General features: G+C 37.3%; 1 long non-coding RNA gene across 1 annotated transcript; it reads left to right on the top strand.

The window, feature by feature from the left end:
- Nucleotides 1-1,635: 1,635 nt before the first annotated feature.
- On the top strand, nucleotides 1,636-5,771 carry LOC125339330. The gene is made up of 4 exons (XR_007208527.1): nucleotides 1,636-1,665; nucleotides 3,227-3,228; nucleotides 4,360-4,416; nucleotides 5,629-5,771. It is a non-coding gene; the product is annotated as an uncharacterized LOC125339330 (long non-coding RNA).
- The last annotated feature ends 18,325 nt before the right edge of the window (nucleotides 5,772-24,096 follow it).

The raw sequence follows: 24,096 nt of genomic DNA on the forward strand, positions 1-24,096 counted from the left end.
CAGATACTTGACTGGATGGCATCTAGAAAGCAAGTCTTGTCCTATTTCTATTGGCTATCTACCCTTTCAGTTATCTATTTTGGCTTTGATATCGGGAACTGGCCTCGATATCAGGAATTGACAACAGGTAGTCACGTAGCACTGATGCAACAGGTTAATGCAGGGGGTAGAGCAAGTCACAAATGGGTTAAGCAAGCCATTTACAGAAGCAGAATATGTGGTCAGGTTGACCTACTACCAACTTTATTTGAACAATTGTGACCATGTTTTCCCATTACCATTAAGCAAGCTTGAGCAGGCTAAAACAATCCAATACTCAATCATAAGTACACTAACCTGACAGTTACCATGACATTTCTACTACTATTATGGTTATTTCTATAGTCTATGACTAACATCATTTTTTACTGTCCATTACCATGGTTGTTACTTTGGTATAGAGGTGAACAAGTGCTCCCTACATTTTCAAATGTCAAACTATAAGAAACTAATGTCACAGGTGGGGGTGCAGCCCTCTATCATGGAGTCATCATCAGAGTTTAGAAGCTGTTATAATTTTAAAACTAAAAGTTATATTTAGTTACTCCAGTTTTCAGGTCAGCCCTTACAACATAAAGAAATTAGATATATAACCTGCTGCATTGTGCAGCCTTGTACCAGGATTTTAAAGACAAAAGTCACTTGTTAGGTGGAGACCAAGCCTCAGCAAGGCGTTACTTAAACACAGCACTTGGAGTAGGGCTCCCCTGGGGCCAAATAACAAAATGTATTTGCATACTTCTGAAGCAGGGCCCCTCCAGGCTCTTTCCATCCAGACAAGCCTCTGTAGTTTAAAGAATGGTTTGTCACACCTCTATGTTTTGGAGCTGGGTGGGCAGCTCCCTATCTTGGGGCGGGCTCCAGGGTGTTTGTGAAAACACCCCCCAGTACCTGGCCAGGTGCTGGGATAGCTGCTTTTACATTACATCTTGATCTTATTTAAATCATAGTTAATTTAATCATATATCAACTTTACTTATAGACATACTCATGCTATTTGCTACAAGCTTTAACTCTTTTGGGCTTGTCGCCCTTGCTTCTTTCCAAGTTGGAACAAATATTTTAAGACAATTTTTACTTTACAACCGCTTATTTATTTAGAGGAAATCATCCTTGTTTCTTTAGATCCTTTCCTCCTGTTACTAACTTTCTAGAAATTTAAACTGGTTTTCCCCTAACTTGTGTTTGTATTGATTCTTCAACATACTTGCCTATACCTAGATTTGACAAGCCCTGTCTGCAGCTTGAGTTTAAAATTGCCCACTCTTTTCCTTTGGCCTGTGGAGATAGTGATCTTAGAAGTCCCTCAAAGGAGATTAACTGTGACTCTGCTCATATACAGGTAGTCTGTTCGGGGCAGAAGTTTACTAGATTATTATTTTAATTTAAACTCTTCTTTCTCATTATTGAAGGAATTGGCTCACATCACAACTGGCTAACAGTGGGGTTGAGTACCAGAGTGGCTGACTACTTTTATTGACAAAAATGTTTTCTTCCATCAAGTAGCATACTTGATAATTAACCCCTTTAACATAAGGTTTGCATTTTTAATGTGGCAGCTGGTCATAGGTAACATAGATAATAGTTACAATTGAGTCAAAAAGCAAATATTTTTTAGAAAGTATTGTTAGGGCTGATCTGAAAACTGGAGTAACTAAATATAACTTTTAGTTTTAAAATTATAACAGTTTCTAAACTCTGGTGATGACTCCATGATAGAGGTCTGTACCCCCACCCGTGAGACTAGTTTCTTGTAGTTTGACATTTAAAAATGTAGGGAGCACTTGTTCACCTCTATACCTGGGTAGCAACCATGGTAACGGACAGTAAAGAATGATCATAGTCATAGACTATAGAAATAACCATAATAGTAGTAGAAATGTCATGGTAACTGTTGGGTTGGTTTACTTATGATTGAGTATTGGATTGTTTTAGCCTGCTCAAGCTTGCTTCGTGATGATGGGAAAACATGGTCGCAATTGTTCAAATAAAGTTGGTACTAGGTCAGCCTGACCACATATTCTGCTTCTGTAAATGGCTTGCTTAACCCATTTGTGACTTGCTCTAGCCCCTGTTGTCAATTCCTGATATCGAGGCCAGTTCCCGATATCAAAGCCAAAATAGATAACTGAAAGGGTAGATAGCCAATAGAAATAGGACAAGACTTGCTTGCTAAATGCCATCCAATCAAGTATCTGCCAAGTTGGAAATACCCTGCCCCTGTTGTAATCACAATAATAACCCTGCCTATCTGAGGGTCGGGGCTCTCAATCCATATCCACTGTGTCAGTGACGGTTGGGAGTCCAGGCTAGAGCCTGCAATAAAGACTCTCATGCATTTGCATTGGTATCGGCTCCTTGGTGGTCTTTGGGGACCAGAAATCTGGCATAACAACTTGGGGGCTCGTCCGAGATCCCCCAAGACCCCAGGACACCCGAACCAGAGAGTCTGGCACCGATCGGTGAGTTTTTTTGTCTTGTCTTGTTTGTCTTGTCTGTCTTGTGTTTTGTTTGTCTTGTCTGTTGTGGCACCCAAATCAGTAATAATCTGTAAGGTTGGCCTAAGACTTAAGTGGACTCGCAGGTGAGTCGTCAACTGGAGGTCTTGGAAGATGTTCCAGGCCTCTGTCTGAATAAAGTTCCTTCCTCATTCTGTTCTTCCTCCTCTGGGCAGAAGGAATCTGTTTCATGAGGAATCTGCTTCCCTCCTCACTCTGTATAATTGGTAGGAATGAAGCTGGTTGCTCCCGTGCAGCGGCATACGGCCGACGTTCCCCATTCTGTTCTTCTTTCTCTGGGCGGAAGGAATCTGTTTCGTGAGGAATCTGCATTATGTCTTTTTGTGTGTCTCTCTGGTGTTTGTTTTGGGCTGTTTATATTTACTTTTCTGAAACTCATGGTAAGATGGGACAGACTCAGACAACTCCTCTTTCTCTTCTGATGGACAAACTCAAACAACCTCTCCTTCTCTTCTGACAGAAAAGTCAGGCACTTGGTGGGCTGAGTCCTAGCCCAGGGAACCCCTTTCCAGCTATCTTCAGCAGAAAAGTATTTAGTGTGCTAAAATGTCTTGCTGAAACTAACAAGCCCTGGGCTGGGAATATGGCCTAGTGGCAAGAGTGCTTGCCTCGTGTACATGAAGCCCTGGGTTCGATTCCCCAGCACCACATATATAGAAAATGGCCAGAAGTGGCACTGTGGCTCAAGTGGTAGAGTGCTAGCCTTGAGGAAAAAGAAACCAAGGACAGTGCTCAGGCCATGAGGCCAAGGCCCAGGACTGGCAATAAACAAAAAGCAAAAAACAAAAAAACACAAAAACACACAAAAAAATCTAACAAGCCCTGGTAAATGAGGCTGCAAAATGCTAAAATCATTTGTTAAAAGTTTTGTCTTAAATATTGGATGGTTATTGCAAGAGTAAGATTGGCATAAATATCTCTTGCCACTGGAAAATTTACGGCCGATATTTATTTTGTGCGCTTTAAGATCTTTTACCTGTGTATGTGTGTACATGTGTGAGTGTGAACATGTTCAAGATTAAAACTGTCAGTATAATATAAAAATGAGTGAGTTTAAGTTTAAACTCAAAGGTCATCAGATTTGGGCCTTATCAAATGTTTTAAAGAATTAGTGCATAGTTTTTTAAGAAGTTAAAAGATATCTAAGGATTCTTTAATTTGCAGTTTTAAAAATCTGGTATCTTAATGCATAAGGCTATTTACACTGTAATCAAATTACTTTGTTTAGCAAAAGACATTGGAAATGTAAAATTTATTTTCCTCTACTGTTAAAATTCAGGGCTAAATGTCAGAAATTTGGATATTAATGTTTGTTTATCACTGTTAAAAATTGCTTGGGTTGTCAGTTAAAGATGGAAAAAAAAATAATAATACAGTTGGTACTAGGTCAGCCTGACCGCAATATTCTGCTTCTGTAAATGACTTGCTCTACCCCCTGCACTAACCCCCTGCATCAGTGCTACGTGACCACTTGTTGTCACTTCCTGATATCGAGGCCAGTTCCTGATATCAAAGCCAAAATAGATAACTGAAAGGGTAGATAGCCAATAGAAATAGCACAAGACTTGCTTGCTAAATGCCATCCAATCAAGTATCTGCCAAGTTGGAAATACCCTGCCCCTATTGTACTCACAATAAAAACCCTGCCTATCTGAGGGTCGGAGCTCTCAATCCAGATCCACTGTGTCAGTGATGGTTGGGAGTCCAGGCTCGAGCCTGCAATAAAGACTCTCATGCATTTGCATTGGTATCGGCTCCTTGGTGGTCTTTGGGGACTGGAAATCTGGCATAACAGTATCAGTACCAAGAACATTACCTTTTAAAATAGAAGCACTTTAGTTTGATAGAGAATATTATTGTAATATGGAGGTCAGATCTGGCCAGCAAAAGAGGGCAGAAGCTGACTCCATCTCCACTACCTCCCCAGCGGGAAGATTTCCTCTCCTTGTAAACAATAGTAACTGTAATGGAATCTCTCTCCCTTTCCCCCCCTCCCCCCAAGGAAGGGGATTCCTGGTTTCTCCAAGAGTTCACCACTCAGTCTCCAATAAAAAGCTGATAAAAGGATGGATTTATTAGGGACGTAAAAAGTGAACCAACCAGCCAGGGTAACAGCCCAGCCTCAAGAGCTGAAACTGCAACCAAGAGTGGCCTTCCACTCCTGGTTATAAAGGCAAACATCACATAGTCAAACCTGCCACACGCAGGTGGCTAATGGAGTTACAGTCTGTCTCATACTATCTGTTTGAACCAACTTATCATTCTAGTTAGAATTGGTGCATGGATTTGGTGGGGCTGACATGCAGGTGGATACGCCTACTCTTGGGAAGGCACAGGTTTAACCTTGAACATTCCTTGAACCTTCCACAACTCAGGTGGTCAAGCATTGTGAAGGGGAACTTTCCTGGATTCTGAGCAGACAGGTCATACTCCCAACCCTGAGGCTCAGGGGCAGGGGAGAGCTTAATGAAGATGGAGTCAGCTTCTGCTCTCTTAAACTGAGATGGAGTCAATCTGACACACCTCAACAGCCAATGATGGCGCTGGCCAGATCTGACCTCCATTTTACAGTAACCCCCCAATCTACATACCAATTCTTGATGGACATGCCTTGATTCCTACAGGAAGGGAAGCCCCAGGGAAGCGCCATCCCTAGGTAATGGGAGTTCCTGAACCCCAAGAGACAGGGGCAGCACATGGCCTATAGGTTACTGAACTGGGAGCTTCCTGTGACCCTGCCCCTTGAATTGACCCTATTTAGGGGCAGGCTAGCTCAGGCACCATTATGTCATGTCACATGTTCAAGTCTTGTGTCTGTCGTCCCCATGGCGTCCAAATTCAGCTCTTCATTGGAGCTGAATTGCTTTCTTGGTACTTGGAAATCCTCTAGAGGTAAGTCTCTGTGCCCCTGTCTGCTTCTGTGTTATGTTTTTCTGAAATGTGGGACTGGTCCATCTGGAACTTCCCCAATAAATTCAACTTTTTACTTGAGACTGTCTCTCAGTGGTGGACTCTTGGAGGGATGGGAGATCAATTCCCCACCCCCACCCTTGGATGCCATTACAATTAGCCCTTTTTATGATAACAGATTTTAAGTATCCAAATATCAGATAATTTTGAAGACATTTACACACAGACACACATACATACACACATACACCTTTGTGCACAAGACTTTTAAGGCGCACTTATGTTTTAAAAATGAAAATTGGCTGTAAATTGTTTTGGAATTCCAATGTCAAATGTTATTTTTGCCCAATATGATATAACCATGTGGTCAGTATTAGACAGACAACATAAAACAAAGAGAAAAAAACACAAAGCATAAGGTTTTTTTCAACAATAAGCATTTTCACAGATGATTAAGACCTACATGGTAAAGAACATAATATGTTTAGACAACTTTGCTTTTGCAAGACATATTAATATGTGAATCAATTTCGAACATTTTTATATACATCTAACGCATTTTATAATCTATAGGATTCTCATTTGCAGCCTCGATGGGGAGCAAATCTTACAGTTACCAAATGATCATTATCAAGGTAAATGTTTGGAGAAGTAAATTTCTCAAGTCAGTTTGTAGAAAGGCTTTACAAAGGTTTTCTTTTAACAAGGCTATGAAATTGATGTAAGGATTCAGGCTTCCCTGCCTGATTTTATAGAAGAGATAGCTGTTTATCCTGGCTCTATTACCTCTTCCCCTGTTTTGCCATTCTGGCTGATTACTTGATCTCTATACAGGACCTGTCCAGCCACACCCAGGCAAGCTCCCTGTTAGTTCAGTCCATCAGCCCTGGCTTGTCTTAATTTTTGGCTGTGGGCTTTCTCATTCCACCACATTTGGATTTGCAGATATTGACTGGGTTTTTTTTTTTTTTTTTGGCAGGTTATGGCCAAGATTTTCCAGTTGTGGGGAATTAAATACTGGGCCTCTGCTAATCCCCTGAGAATGCCCATAGTGTCAAGGGAGGTAGCCTCATGGGTTCTTATGGCCTGTTTATGGAAGCAGCATTTAGGGGGATCTTTGCCCTCTTCTTGATTAAGTGGTTGTAATTTAATAGGCTCCACTAAAGGCATTTTAATGTGAGCTTCCAATTCCTCTTGTTGTTGATCTATAGGCCGGGCAGATGGCTGCACAGGAGTGCACTGATGGGACTGAGACTGGTTAAAGGTCTCATCCCTGGAGGAGCTATAAGACTTTTCTTCATCACCCTTCCAGCCTTCACATTCCTCATGGTCCTTGTTACCAAATCTTAAGCTTTTGTTCACATCTTCCTGACTTTTGCCCTGAGACTCAAGGCTTTCAATCACATCCTCTAACTCTTTCATAAGATCCAGAGTTTTTAGTTACATCTCTCAACTCTTCCTCATAAGACTCAGAGCTTTTAGTTACATCTTTTTGCTCTTTGTGGCAAGACTCAGAGATTTTAGTTACATCTGTCTACTCTTTGTCATAAGACTCAGAAGTTTTAGCCACATTCTCTGGTTTTAGGAGAGCTTCCCGCACAAGCCCATGTCCTACCAGCTGAAGAGCCTGTTGACAAGACTTCCAACACCATTATAACTACATTGCACAAGGACTGAACTTTTGGTGGGACTTTTTTCCCAGGCTTTGAGCCACATAAAATAATTGTGAAATAGCCCTCCATCGCTGCGCCTGCAGCATCTACTATAGAGGTAGCAGACAGTCCTACTTTTCTGTGTACTGGGCCAATCCCTCCATATCTTATTTCTTTACTTTTACCCCTGAGTTAGTCAGCAATGTTCCCATCGACTCAAGATACCTGGCCTCTTGCTTTGAGCTAACCCCATTGTTTACCCTGGCTGTCCTGAAGTGTGTCCTGGTGCGTGTACCACGGGATCACAAACTCTTCACTGTTCCAAGGCTGACTTCCCAGTTTCCGTGGCCACTGACCTTGTTGTTCTTGCCACTGCCCAAGTGGTCCCACGTGGAGTCTCGAGCCATCATTCACTGGGCCCCAGATGTTGCAAACCATCTCGAGCACTTTGTCCCGCTGCAGCCAGGATGAAGGGCGGGAGCAAAGCAATGATGGAGATCCGACCGTGGAATTAGTTTTCGGGGTACCAGGGGACCTGCTGCTTCTCTCCAGCAACAGATGCTGATGGTACCAGAGATAGGGTTTTTATTTTTTATCAAACAAGAGTACATACAGGAAGGTGGCTACATCAAAGAGAATACTTCAAAGAGATATGGGTGTCAGTTGGGCGGAACAATTCTAGGATTGGCAATTTCCCGTAAACAAGAAAACAACCAATTTGCATAGGTCATCTGCTGGGCTCCAAGGTCTTGTGATGTTCTGGATTAACAAGAGGGTGGAAACTGTGGCACAGTAGGTCTTGACCGGGCCACCCTCAGCCTTCCAAGGGACAGAAAATGGCGGTCCAGTTCTCTAAGGCTGACCTTATGGCTTTACATTTACTGTTTCCCATATATATATATACATATATATGTATATATATGTATGTATATGTATACATACATATATACATACATTAAGTCATTTTAGTAGGGAAATTCACTATAAGTCATTGTGAATGATGTTTTACACATTTTGTTATGATTTGTAATTCATAAGCAGTAAAACTGAACAAATTTTATATTTTATCTTACAGAGCCTCAGAGTACATTTGGTTGTACATGAAAAGACAGGTGCCTTGCACATTATTTTTTCTGGCTGTCATTCCTAGAGCTGCTTGGGTAAGTTATTTATGTTTAGAATGGGAATCATGTCAGTCTTGTAATATATGGTCATGTATCAAAATCTGTTTAGCATTTCTGAAAACAGAAATTAATTGGATACTTAAAATAACTTGGATACTAATTTTATAAAAGTTAAATTGTTTGCCGAGTGCCAGTGTCTCATGCCCATAATCTTACCTATTCAGGAGGCTGAAATCTGAGGAATGCAACTTGAAGCCAGCCTGGGGAAGGGAAGTCCGTGAGACTTGTACCTTCAATTAACCATCAAAAAGCTGCTTAGAGCTGTGATTTAAGTAGCAGAGCACTAGGCTTGAGCCAAAAAGCTTCTAGGTCCCAAGTTCAAGTCTCTTGCCTATAGCATGCTTACATGGACCATACCCTACACACACATTATTATAACCCAGTAAGAATATGTGTTTCCTACCAAATTTGTAATAAAAAATAAAGAAGCAACGGATGAATAAATGAAGACATAGAGATACATGCTTGGTATTGTATTTCTTATTTCACTGGAAACACCAAAATTTCTTAAATTTTCTGAGAATTAAAAAATATCATATACTGCCTCTTTGTTTCCCACAACACAAACACCTTCAAATAGTGAAGAAAATGGAAATAAAATTGTCTAGTGATCAATCTGTATGAAATTATATTTAAACTTAAATTATTTAAAAAATAAGTTTAACAAATAATACAATTACACATTTATATGCAATTTATTTGATCTCTCAAATTTAATTTATAACTTCAATGAATTAATGACTCTTCTTTTGCTTGAACCCAACCTTTCTTTCCTCTTCTTTCTTCTTTTCCTCTACTGCTTTCTTTTGCATCTCTTTTCCTCCTCAGCTTCTTCCCTGCTTCTTTCTCACTCCTTTCTCTATCTTCTTAGTTTTTCTCTTTGTTTTCATATGATATATTGACTACTTATCAGCAGTTTCCAACTTTTCATTGAGGGAACATAGCTCAACCATCACTTGTAAGCTCTCACTTTTTACCATCTTTAGATCACTGACTTTCCATTCTACTTCTCCCTACTGTTGCATAGCAGGTTTCTATAGCTAGTAGTAATGCATTGTTTATTTCAAAATAACAAAGAACAAATTTCAAACATCTTACTGAAAAAAATCTCAGTAAATAGAGATGATGAGATTAAATTAGTTTGCATTGCATATAAATATTAAAGTATTACAGTGTGCCCTCAAGTCATAATTTGTCAATTACAAATATTAATAAAAAGAAGACTCCAAAAAAAATTATTCCAATGCAAATGTTCTGAGTTAAAATTTTTTGTTAGTGTCATCTAAGTCACTGTTCTCCTGTCAGATCATAAAAATGATGTAGAAATCTAGTTGTTACAAATATTACCAGGAGAAAAGAGAAAAATAAAATTTTTAATAAACTTCTTAAAAAGCTCTTACCAGAGGGAACACTGGGAGAATTAATCTAGACCCAACTTGCAGTCTTTCCAGGATTCTCCTCTTTACCACTGACCTGAGATCATGAAACACAAGATGTAGCACCGTGATGAAACCTTCCTCAAGTGAAAGTCAATTCTATTGTTAGCCACTCCAAATATAGAAATAATTTTTTACATTGTTCTTAAATCAATTTCCTACTTTGCAGGTAACTGTTTTATCACAGGCACATACTGCTATCATTAAAAATAAAATAGGTGAGTTATAGAGAAAACCAAAAGAACTCTAATATATATGAGTTGGCAGGAGCAGGTTTTTGCCAGCAGGAAGGCAATGAAAACGAGATCAAGCCTTCCCAACATAGGAAATTAACCAACAGGAGCCTGACAATCACAGGTTTATTTTAAGGGAGCAGTGATATATTTTGAAGATTATTAAGACATAACCTGTTATTCATCCAGAAACTTCAGCATTTCTCCTTGAGAAAAATCTTGGGAAAGTTTCAGGTTCTAATACCTTAACAAAGGAAATGGCAAAAAATATACTGGTATCATGATATTTTTAATCAGAAAACTTAAGTTCCAATTAATATGTAATAGTAATCTTGTCATCTTGGTTAGATGATTTTGCATCTCTGAGACAATTAGTGATGTGTAATAACTTGCAGTCAAGATAAAGGGTTAAAATGAGTATCAAAAGCATCATGTTTAGTTCAATAAATAAATGAAATAATGTTGAAAATTTCACTAAACTCTCCAGGTTTAGGTCTGTCTTTCTCATAGAAATTTATTGTCAATTAACTAAAAAGAAAAACAGCATCACAGGTTAATTAGAATTTATGTGTCTAAAATTATGTCTCTGGATATCATATCTAAGGCTCCTAAAATAGCATTTCTTCATCAGTAAATTTCTATTTGTCCTGGTTAGTTTTTTTTATATTTTTAGGATGAAAAATTAGAGACAAGGAAAACAATGAGAAAACATTGTTTGTTAAACTGAGAACCAGTCGTTTTATCATTATACCGTCTAGGAAAAACAAAAGAACTTCAGATCCAAGTAATGCCTTATGAAATTAAAAGACATTGTAGAAAACTGAATGAGTAATCAGTTGAAAGTCTTGAAATCTTTAAATAAATAATACTAAACAAATATATTTAATATAGCTTTATTTTTGTCCTGTGATTTTTACTCTAATGAAAGGGTTGTTGTTCAGGCAGCAAACCAAATATTTAATTTCCTCTTTATGTAAAATACATTAATGGAACTGTCTTGAGGTATTTTCTGTAGTGAAGCACCTTAAACACTTCAATATCTGACTTTTTAATGGAAGACTAATAAAAATGGGATATAGAGAAAAATAAGTCCTGGTTCTCATACTAGCTGGATTTTTGTTCTTGATAAAGACACAAAATCCCAAACCCTTAACTTCTCCTCATATGAAGTGTTTATAATAATGAGTCCATTTTATTTGGGTCTGTCTCACTTCACTTATTATAATTTTCTCCACGTCCTCCCATTTCATTATGAATGGGGTAATGTCATTCTTTCAGATAGAGACATAAAATTCCATTGTGTATATGGACCACATTTTCCTGATTCACTCATCTACTGAGGGGCATCTGGGTTGGTTCCATATTTTAGCTATGACAAATTGTGCTGCAATGAACATACTTGTTCTGGTGGCTTTAGTGTGGTCTTGTTTGTAATATTTGGGGTTGATGCCCAAGAGTGGGGCTGCTAGGTCATAGAAGAGCTCTGTGTTTAGCCTTCTGAAAAATCTCCATACAGATTTCCAGAGTGGTTGAACCAGATTACATTCCCACCAACAATGTAGTAGGATTTCCTTTTGGCCACATTCCCTCCAGCATTTGTTATTGTTAGTTTTCCTGATAATGGACATTCTTACTGGGGTGAGGTGCAATCTCAGTGTTGTTTTGATTTGCATTTCTTTTATGACCAGTAATATAGAGCACTTCTTCAAGTGTTTCTTGGCCATTCTCATTTCCTCTTCAGAAAAGTCTCTTTTTAGGTCTTTAGCCCACTTTTTGAGGGGGCTGTTGGTTCTTTGAGGGTTTGGTTTTGGAGGAATTTTTTGTGCTCTGCATATATTTTAGATATGAGGCCTTTGTCTGCTGTATGGCCAATAAAGGTTTTCTCCCAATCTGTGGGCTTTCTGTTTATCTTGCAAGGTATGTCCTTTGCCCTGCAGAAGCTATGCCCTTATGAACACATAAGATGATGCTAAGTGAAATGAACTCCATGTTATGGAAACAAGTGTTATATTACTGTTGCAATTATTTTCAACATGCCATATGAAGTGTAACTTTTTATTGTTGTTGTTCCTTTTGTATCCCCTTCCTGTGGTTGTCCCCACGCTATCACTATATCTCATCTGAGTACCCTGGATACTGTATATATACTTGTATTAGAACTCGGGAGGGGAAAAGGAATATCAAAATCAAGAGACAAAGGATAAAAAGGCAAATAACTCCAAAATCAATACTTACAAAACCATTTTGTGTAAACCAACTGAACAACTCATGGGGGGAGAGGGAAAAGGGGAGGGGGGAGGGGGAAAATAAGGGAGGAGGTAACAAATTGTACAAGAAATGTACCCACTGCCTTACATATGAAACTGTAACTTCTCTGTACATCACTTTGACAATAAATAAATAATTATTCATGAAAAAATAATGGTCACTGAAACATTTCAACCTTAAAATGTTTTCGTATATACTTTCATTAAAATAAATACATTTCAAAATTTGAACAAATGGCTCGGACAGTACAGTCAAATCAAATAGGGCACAAAATAGATTTGGATTTTTTGTTTGTTTGCAGTATGTTATGTCTAGTATTCGTTAGAGAAAATAACGAGCGTAAAGATCAATGAGATGAAAATTGTAATACAATTCTAGAAAAAGATATGATTCATTAAAAACCAAATTATATTCTTACTGTGGCTTATAGTTAACATCTTTTAATTTTAAACATCATGCTATGGTTTGGAAGTGTCTCCCATGGGCACATGACTTCATGTTGGTCTTCAGCCAACATTGACACAGGGAGGTGGAACACATTAAGAGGTGGTGGGCACAAGGGAAGGAAGTTGGGTCATTGGAGGAATGCCTCTGAGGAAGTTAATAACTATAATCCCTTTCTTCCTTGATTCTTAGCTTCTCTAAGGTGAGCAGAATCCAGTAGTGTATATGCCTGCTTGATGTGTTGCTGTCCCCTAGAGAGCAAAGGCAATAGTACCAACCACTCACAAACTGAAATCTCTGAAATGATAAGCCAAAACATTTTCTTCTTTTACATTGTATATCTCAAGGTATTTTGTCAATTATACAAAGCTGACTAACACAACCTAACATCAACATTTCCCACCTAAGAAGGCAAAGACAAATCCGATGGTGATATGAATCTATTTAGGCTTAGAAACCATTTGAAATATGCTTAACAAATAAGAGATTTAATTAAGGTAGAATTCAATTAAGTTCAAATGTTTAATCCTTCAAAGTAGTTAGAAAATGTGCTACATTACTTACAAACTAAGAAGAAAAAGCTTTGAAGGGAGCTGAACACTAATTTTGCAGGAATACAACCTTGAGTTGTTCTTCTTTAAACATAATTTTTTTTTGTTAAAGATAGTTTGAACTCAATTATATATCTTATTTTAGGCACACTATTTAGTATTTGTGGGGAGGCCCCAAGTGTATGAAGACTCAAAACTAATTTTCTATACCTGTTCTGTACTGAAGGGAGCACAGAAGCAAGATGGAAGAAGCAAAGTTCAATGCTGTTTTTCGATAGATAGTGAATGAGTTCTTCAAACATGCCAAGGAAAACAAATCAATAGACGAGTGGTAATATAAGTACTTTCAAAGCAGATATGAACAATGTATTACAACAGAAAGAAAACCAGATTGGCTCAGCGATGAATCTCTTGAAGCATTTTGGTAAGCATACATTGATGCATATATTCTTGGTCTACTCACCAAGACTATGCTCAACTGAGCATGCAATGAAAAAAAAATTATGAGATCAGAGAGTATTTGTAGCTTGGCAATGTTTTATTGTATTTAATTTCAGAATTCTCAAGAATCACACATTTAAATCTGCCAAGTAAGGTAGGTTATCATGAACTTGTATGTTTCAGGAACAATACCAAATTTTGCTTTATGATTATGAAATGTGAAAGGGAGTGTTTTCTGGTAAATACATATGGAAGAAGTAGCATTTTTGTCCAGTAATATAATCATTTTGTTACATTTATGATTGGACTAGCTGTTCTTACTTTTCAATTGGCTGGAAAATACATCCGTGAACTTTTGTGACTGAGGTGGAGTTTATTCTCAATAATGAAAATAGTGTACTTGACATTAAAGAAATGTCTTCTGAGTTTACTCCTCATTATCTTATTTTATAATATTGATCAAGTTTGCTTCTATGTTTGGTAAGAATGCTGTACATTCAAAAAATGGAATATTTCTACTTTAATAATTTGTCATTCAAAATTCAATTCTATGAAATGAGCAAACAGTTTATTTCTTCTTACTTACCTTTGCTAATAATAACAGCATAGTTATAATCATATAATGATGATGAACAGAGATATGATATAATTTCTGTGTTCTTCTCACTGAATAGGTTTTTTTTTTCCACTTTTTTTCTCTCTTGAATGAAGCAGTAATGCCAATCTACAAATGTGCTGATCTGAGATTTTAACTCAGTTATAAAGAATTTAGGTGATGGCCTGGGAATATGGCCTGTGGCAAGAGTGCTTGCCTCCTACACATGAAGCTCTGGGTTCAATTTCCCAGCACCACATATATAGAAAACGGCCAGAAGGGGCTCTGTGGCTCAGGTGGCAGAGTGCTAGCCTTGAGCGGGAAGAAGCCAGGGACAGTGCTCAGGCCCTGAGTCCAAGGCCCAGGACTGGCCAAAAAAAAAAAAAAAAAGAATTTAGGTGGAGTGCTTCTTATTTGTACTTCAGTATATCACCTTCCAAGCTTCTTGTGTCAATTTATTTCCTTGAATTTAGGGAATGGCCTCAGTGACATTTCACTGTATAAAACTTAAAATCTTCATTTTCTTGTCCATGATTTTATGTTTTATATAGTTCAAATATGACAACCTGAGATCCTGGCACTCATTACTGGAGATGGGATTTGCATACTGTTTTGAAGACTTCTCTGTTTTTCATGAACATTTACTGAGCACTTACTATGTGAACTTTACTTTAAACAATTTTAATCTCATTGCACTTTACAGAAGATGATAGTCACACTGCTTTCCAAGTGTATATGCTTACTTCTTGTTTAAATGGAAATTAAGAAAAAAATTAATGGAAAGTGCAGTGAGATGAAAAGTATGACGAGCACAAAAAGAAAAGTAATCTTTGACATTTTCCATTTTGAAATTTTCTAGAGACAATCTGTCACTGTATTTACTCTTTTTTCCCCTTCCAACATGTCTCATAGACTTATTCTTTCTTCTCAGCTCTGACTATAGGACTGAAGTTCAAAATTCCACCACTGCATTCTTGAAATGCAACAACAGCTGCATTTCCTAGCTGACTGGTCAGTCCCTGGCCATGTCTTCTTTAATCAATCCTTCCAAGGTTGTTATCTTTCTACAACCCTGATACTTTTGTCACAATCTTCTGCTCATCAAATGCCCACACCCTATTGTCTTCTACCTGCCATTTGTGATTAGTCTTAACCTATAATACTCTATTTTTTCCAAATTCACACACTCAATATTTTACTTGTTTACCAATCCACCAACCAGAGCTCTTCACAGACACAACACACATGGACACACAGCATGTTAATAACTGAGAAATGGCTACATGATTTTAGATACTTCTACTCTCTACCATCAGCAAACTGGAGACATATGGAAAGGTATAGTAAAACTCAGTCTGAATTAACAGATCTGAGAAACAAGAGTTGGTGATATGACTGACTCTCAGTATGAGTCAGTATATGGCCCAGAAGTCAGGGATTAGGAGATGGTATAAATTCTAGAATTTGAAGGACACGAACCAGGATACCCAAGATAACCAGATAACCTAGGACAGGAGTATGTGAATGTCCCAGTTCAAGAAAACATAGAGAAAACACATAGGTTTTTGCAATGTTCAGAGCTCTCAATCAATTTAATTGTGCCTGTCCATTCTATTGAGGGCAGACTTTCCATTCTTTCTATCTAGTCAAATGCTAATTTCGTCTAGAAATATTCTCACAGACACAGCCAGAAATAATGTTCCACAAGTTGTGTATATCTTAAGCAAGGCATAATAACACATAAAAGTTACCATCAAACTGACATATACTGTTGCTTGTCAAAGCTGTACCTTACAAATAGCTATTTCTTTAAATTGGTTCTTCTCTTTCCCTGCGTTTTCCACCCATTAATCCATTCTATACAGCCAATAATTAATTCTTACTTAATCTAAAATCTCTAGCATATCCCAATGGTCTGTCCTTTTCTGAATTCCTATAGTTTCAGTGATCATTAACTTCAGTACTTAAACATATATCTCCTCCTGCTTTCATATTTCACATGCCACTGGTCTCATAATTTCTATAATGTCACAGTGATGGCTGAGATTTTTTTCTTCTCCACACCTGAAATCCTTCAAAAGTCACACAACTAGTGTTACCTTTCCATTTTCATATATTTAAAGTCCCATCAGATACATAGTGACCTCTTGATACGTGCTTGAATATTGGATATTTCCATGAAAATTCCTCTTTCAAGGGTGCCTTACTTGTTAAAAAAAGTAATAAGACCTTCTTTGCTTTGCTGACAAAATTACTTTGAGTAAAAGAAAATGTAGGAATATATTTTGTAGTTATTAGCACACTAGAAATATTTTATGACTACATTTTATGATCCTGTCTATATAATCATGCTTTTCAAACTATATTCTTTGTGTGTGTGTGTGTGTGTGTGTGTGTGTGTGTGTGTGTTTTCCTTCTTTTTAAAAAGATTTTATCAAACTGATGTACAGAGAGGTTACAGTTTCATATGTTAGGCATTGGATACATTTCTTGTACTGTTTGTTACCTCGTCCCGCATACTCTTTGAGGTTAGAAACTACCTCATTTATTTTGACACAGATTTGTTGCTTTATTATATAAAGTAGAATATTAAAATTCATGCCATCTTATATTGTTCATATAACTAACAGATTGAACAATTAAAAAGAATGTCTCATTCTGAGCAATGAATTTCCAAATTCTATTTCTATAGACTGTATCCTCTGTGTAAAAATGAAACAAAGTAAAATTTAACATTGAAATGTCTTAAAAGTTTCACCGTCTAGGTAAGTAGCAGTAGTTAGAGAGCTCTCCCTGGTGGAAAGTCATTACTATGAAAACAAGAAGACCTGGGTTTCAATTTCAGCTCAATGTATGTATTGGCAGCCTGATGGTGCCAACTACTTACGTTACCAGAATTTTACTTTCTTTCTCTGAAAAAAAAAAATTTATTGTAACTCCTACCTCCATATTTATTTCACAGGTTAATGTACGTAAAATAATAGAATATATGTTGATGTAATACTCTACAGGTAACAATATGTTTCAGTTGGAATATGGCATGCTATGTGCTAACATATCAACACTATTTCAATAAAAATATTTTATAATGATGACTATATGGAAATTTCTGAGTACATGGAAATTTGTCAGTGGCAAGCAGTTGTCAGTAATCCGTCTCTATGACAATTATCTAAAATAAAGCTACAGAAGACAGATAGTATATATATATTTTTTTCAAATTTTTATTATCAAACTGATGTACAGAGAGGTTACAGTTTCATACGTTAGGCACTGGATACATTTCTTGTACTGTTTGTTACCTTGTCCCTCATACCCCCCTCCCTCCTCTCCCTTTCCCTCCCCCCCCCCCCACGGAGGTGTTCGGTTCACTTACACCAAACAGTTTTGCAAGTATTGCTTTTGTAGTTGTTTGTCTTTTTTTACCCTGTGTCTCTCAAATTTGGTATTCCCTTTCAATTTCCTACTTCCAATATCAGTATACACGGTTTCCAATATACTCAGATAAGATTACAGAGATAGTGTAGGTACAACCACATATATATATATATACACATACATATACACATAATACACATATATACTCATATACATACATACATACATATTTCCAGTTACTTTAATATTAAACTGGTATATAAGTGACATATTTCCAGTTACTTTAATATTAAACTGGTATATAAGTGATGGCCAATATTTTAGATGTTTCCATGACTATTAAGAATAAGAATATAAGCAACAGTTCATTTGGCAAAACCTCAAATATCTAATTACTAGTAAAAATAATCACACACACACACAATGCTAATCCTAACTGCATTTTATTTAATCAGATTTCTCATTCTTTAACTATTTCCTGATCAATGAGATGTGATGTTATTCTTTTATTCACTATAGGTCCTCAGTCAATATTATTGATTTTAAACTTTAAAATTTTCCACTGCAACAAACCACCCTTACATTCCACTGTGGCTGTGCCTTCATTAGCAACTAATTTGAACTTTCTTCTCACTTGAAGCCTTATCCCTTGAAGTGTCCTTACATTTCTGATTTAACAAGCTCAACATGAATATACTTTCTTCCTTAACTGCCAATGTGAAATCTATATTGAGATCTTTTAAATTGCCTTCTCATTAATGATATCAGATTCAACCTGTGTGACTTTCATTCCTTTATGATAATCAGCTTTTACTCAGAATGGTTCTGATAGTCATTTTCTCACTACGGATTTCAGACCATTTGAGTACTATTTGTGAAAGAAGGCAATCAATAGTACTAATTCCATTACAAATCCCTACTGCCCATTCTATTTGTATCACATTATGACTGCCTGTCCTGATTCAATAATGTCATACCCTCTAAAGGCATTTCACCCCTCTTATCCAAATCTATTTCCTCCTTTGGTTGGATACCTCACTTTCCATCAAATCATGAGCACCAACCCCACTCAAGTTATGTGTATGCATTATCATCTACACAAAGACTCGTGTATATCCAGCAACATATTTTTCCCTCTTGAATTGGGGGGAGGGGGCGTGGGGAACAGAAAGAAGATAAACACCTATAGTTTTCTAGCAGTAAACTTCATGAGAACTGTGGTATTAATTCTTCTGTCCCTTCTTAAAAACTCATTTCATTAAATAACAATTCTCTGTTGTCCCTTCTCTTTCTCCACTTATTCTGTCTATGAATGTGCTTACATTTTTACTTCTGACAAAATCTCTCCTTACTGGTCTGTACGTTACCTAGCTGTGCTAATGTAGTAACATGGGTTGCTGAGGAAAATGAAGAAAACATGAAGAGATGCCTTAGGGACTGAGGTTTATTAGCACTTTTTCATTTTTGTGGCAATACTGGGAATTGCAGTCAAGGTCTTTTGTTTGCTAGCCAAATGCTTGACTACTTGAGAAACACTCCCAATTCTACTAGATCCTTGGTTTGGGCCATTTTCAAACACTCAGAGCTGGGTTAAATGTCTTAAGAAATTATAAACAAAGTTCACAGAATTTACAAACAGAGCTCATATTGACAGTGCAGCACAGAAGGTCGAGGGTCCAGAGGTGGTGGCTGGAGTGGTAGCAATACTTTTCCTCCACTAAACATCCCATGGTGTTCTAGACACCTAGTCTATGCATAGAGAAGGAGAGAGAGAGAGAGAGAGAGAGAGAGAGAGAGAGAGAGAGAGAGAGAGAGAGAGAGAGAGTTTTAATTGGTTAGATGACAGGTGCCCCCTTTCTGGGATTAGTTAACTTCGGCTTGCATGTAGGAAAGCAGGATCTCCATTCCTCTGCCTTCTTCCCCTTGACCCCACCTCCGCCAGTGCAAAGAGGAAGGGTGGGATGAATGTAGTTAGAATATTCAATGTACATATGTGCAAACGGAACTGGGAAAATTGAGGGGATGGGTGGGGCTTGGAAAAATGTGGAGAATGATGAAAAGGTTGATATTGATCAAAATGCAGTGTACTTACAAACTCACATGTTGGAAAAGAAAGATAGGATCTCTTTTGAATACTATGAATTTAAGTTCCCAGTGTCTTTTAGATAACACTTTCCTAACATGCCAGTCCTGGTTTTCCACAGGCCCACTTGGCAACAGAAAAAGAGGTCTGAGAAATATGGTGTTTGATGTTCTCTTTTACTAAAAGGTCATCCACTTCTACCAGCAGTCATTAAGGTGTCACTTTGTCTCATTCTCTTGTCATCAAACCTCTTGACAAAGAGTAGGTGCACTGTTTCCCACTCAATTCCATCAGACTGACTTAGACTCCTTTAGAGTTATTTTGGATACAATGTACTTGATGATAACCAATCTCTTAAGTCTTTTTTCCAGTCTAAGCTTTCATTGACTAACACATAATAAGCGGACATGGTAAATACATTTCTGTTTCTGCTAAATCATGTTGCCATTGCTTAGGAATCATGGTTTTGACTCTTGGATCATTCTAATGACCTGAGAGAGAATGTAGTCTGTCATTTTCTGATTTTTCAGATGTTTGGTTTAGATATTTTAAAATGTGCTCTAACAAGTGTTATCCCCATCTAATCGGCAGCAGTAACTATTCTCCAAGAGTCTGTCCTTATAGCTATGTTATTGTTCTTGGAACAATCATTGCTTTAACAAGTCACACTTACCAAATCCTAGAACATATTTCTTCACCTCAATATGCATATGTTCATCCACTTGTCCAAAACTGATATTTAAATATTCTGATATGATCAGTACAGCCAAAACAAATTTTATCATTTCTATGGCCCTTACATCAAGTTACTTTTCCTTCTGACTTGTTAAATTTTTAATCATAGTGCAAGCGTTCAGTTATCACGGCTAGAAGAATTGTAATTCTTCTCACCCCAGACTAATTTTACCTCTTATACATCAATTAATTTCAATATTTTGTCTTGTTAGGTGCCAGTGGCTTATGCCTATAATCTTAGCTACTCATTAGGTAGAGAGCTGAGGATTTCAGTTCAATGGCAACCCAGGGAAAAGTCCATTCGTTTATTATCCCCAATTAACCACCAAAAAGAAAGCCAAAAGTGGAGATCGGGCTCATATAGTAGAGTACTAGCACTTAGCATGAAAGTTCAAGGATGGCTCCCAGGCCAGAATTCAAGCCCCAGTACTAACACATGCACATACACACACACATGCTCTTGCACACATATGCACACACACACACAGTGTGTGTGTTTCCCTTTGACTTCATTTTAACTTTCCTTTGAATCTTATTACCACTTCGTTAGTTTTTTGTTCTAATTTCCCTGTAGTTAGACTGTTGTCAGATTTGTCAAACAGTGTCTTTGGCTATCGTCTTCCAAAAGGTAACTGGAAGGGTCCTCTGTGGATTTTTGGAAGAGAACAAGCTATGCTTCAGACTTGTAAATCTGGCAGAAATTTACTCCCAACCCCTCATTTCCCATTATTACTCTAAATATACTTTGTTCCAAAGCTTCTTTCACTTTTTTTTTTAACAAATTCTGTGAATTTAGGGGTCTGTAGCTTTGCTTAGTTTGTGTTTGCTTGCCTTGGATGCTGTCCTCAGATATACTAGCCTTTCAAAGTTCCGTACATCCTTCAAGTCATTTTTCATATTCTAGCATTTTGGCAACTCTTGCTCTCAGCCAGGAATCCTCTCTTTAGTCTTTAAACATTTATCTTTAAAAATTACCTTATGATTCTTGCTTTTTGTCAGTCTTATCTATTCTATCTTAATAACCTTGTTTTCTTTTCTTTTTTAGTTTTTTAATTTGTGCCAGTCCAGGGACTTTCACTTGAGTCCGGGGTGCTGTCACTGAGCTGTTTCACTCAAGGATGGTGCTCCACCTACCACTTGAGTTACAACTACATTTCTATGAATTGGATAAGAGTCTCATGCATTTCCCTGCCTGGGCTAAGTTTGAACTACAATCCTTGAACTGGTTTCAAACTGTAATACAATTTACTCTAAGTATCTGAGTCATTTGGATTAAAACTATGAGCCATGGACATCCACCACTACCTTACTACTGTAAGTTGAGGAAACTTGTCATTGCAACCTCTGAAGCACCTGAAACACACATCTAGTCTTCTCTCTGAACATAGGTATGGATCCTTATTGAGGGAATAAGTTAATGAATCACTTATAAATTACTTCAACCTGCCTGAAAACTGAATGATTTAATCAAAGTATAGTCATATGTGTCTGTGTTATTCCTTATTTGGAGGCTTTTATCAGGATTGATCACAAATTTTCATGGCTCCATTCTTCTCTGCTTTTAATTAAGGCATACTTTTGTAAATATTCCCCCCAAAGAGAAATATTTGTGAGACTATATAACTCCTGAAATCTCCTTAAAGCCGCCATATTGTTTATGTGTCCTAAGGTATCCATCCTACTTGATTCCAAATTACTGAGCTTCTGAATGAGTTTTCATGGACAATTCAGGAAACCATATATGTGGTTTTTTCTTTTTTTAAATTTGTAATGTGAGTGACTGTATATCAGACCCTTTTGTTTTATTCATGAGAAAGTCTGCAGTCTAATCCTTAACTTATATAAAAATAGGAAATGTACAAAAATATGGATCACATGATCATTCTTGTTCATAGGAAAAATACAGGTTCAAAGAGTTAAACATGAATGTCTGTTAGTAACAAACAGAAGCTACCCTATTCAGTGAAAGAAATAAGTCCATAAGCCTTTCCTGTGTGATAACCAGAAGACCACTGCAAAATACATTTGATTATGTCTATGCCCCTCCTAAAAATATTCTCTGGAACCCTCCAGCCTTGAAGTGGGTCTCGATCTGTCTCTGCTTGCTTATTTAACAAAGCTTGTTCAGAAGGAGATTGGATTGGATTGGATTTCCAAGGGATTTTCTTTCCACTCCACATGGATTCCTGGACTGTGTGACCTTCAATTATATCACACTCTTAAGAAAACCATCCCCTTCTTTCTGATGTCAAGGACTGACTTCAAAGGTTTTCTAGGCTAATAGATTAAATTCCTCTCTAAGGCCAAAGAGCTGAGGTATGGGATTATGTCTGATATAAGGAAGAAACAAGTTATTAAGAGGATATAAAGATAATAAATCTTCCTTTATAAGTAGAACATGAAGTGCTATTTTATTGCTGAGCCTGAAATATTAAGTTTTCTTGAAGGGGCACCTGCATCTAACTGGGACTTTTTCTGCCCCTAGAAATGTAATTGTTAGCCCTAATAAGTGTCTCAATAACACATATTCAATGGAATGTTTCTTGCCATTTCACCTCAAAGTGACTACTTAATGATAACAAATATCCCAATTATTCATTATATCCAGTTACATCATTATAGCTATATTTATGTCCTTACTTAAGTACACATGTGTGTATCCATCTTGTATGCCTATCTATCTGTATGTGTCCCTTGAATACATCTTTACCTTTATTTTCATATTTATATCTGTCTCTACCTCAACTCTCCTTTCCTCTCTGAGGGATCAAGAAAATTCAGGAAGAAACTCTAGGGTTATGGCAGCTTTAAAAAGCAGAAAAGTCTGTATGTCATTAAATATACACCAATGAGTCAGTAGTTCCCCAGCACCAATCCCAGGACCAGGATTTCCAATTTCCCTGAGAAGCTTTAAAGTCATTTCATGGCCCCTGATGCTAGACATTTGGAAAGTGACCACAGGGATCAATGATTTGCAACAAAAATTCATACCATGCTTTTCTACTTTATAAGAATTTGTTGTGATGATTAAAAGGAGGCTTAAGATGGTAAATAAATTAAAAGTTGCTAAGCGTTTCTTATTCTCCTAATTATTCTTACTTGCTTTTTGGTAATCATTTCTCAGGCTGATTTCTTAGAAATACTTGTCATTTCCCTTCTTAATTCAACAGTAGAAATATAAATCTGATCTCTGAGTAAGCTTGATAAAATTCACCTATGAGATATATCATAGTTGATTTCTATACATTAATTTCTCAGATTGTCTCAATGTTTTCCAAGATCTAGCAAAGGGAGATTTTTGCATTCCTACACTCCATGCAACCAAGTAAGCCTTGGTTCTTGAACAAGAGAGCTCTGCTTTTCAATGGGGTAGTTAATAGAAATTGGACTTGATTGGATATCTGGCACTGACCAGCTTGGGTGACCATGAAAGCTCCCTGAGGAATAATGATCCTGGGGAAGAGGGCTTGACATGAAATTCATGGAGAAGGGAGTCTGGGTGCTGGCAGCCTGAAAATGTGTGCTACTGTGAAGTGAGGTCTGATTGGATTAGAACAGTCTACTCCAAAACATGGTACCTTGGCATTTAAGGAAAACAGTCAAATCAAGAAGGTCACCTTGGGCTTGG

Source organism: Perognathus longimembris, chromosome 21 (genome assembly GCF_023159225.1).
Source record: "Perognathus longimembris pacificus isolate PPM17 chromosome 21, ASM2315922v1, whole genome shotgun sequence".
Lineage (NCBI taxonomy): Eukaryota > Metazoa > Chordata > Mammalia > Rodentia > Heteromyidae > Perognathus > Perognathus longimembris.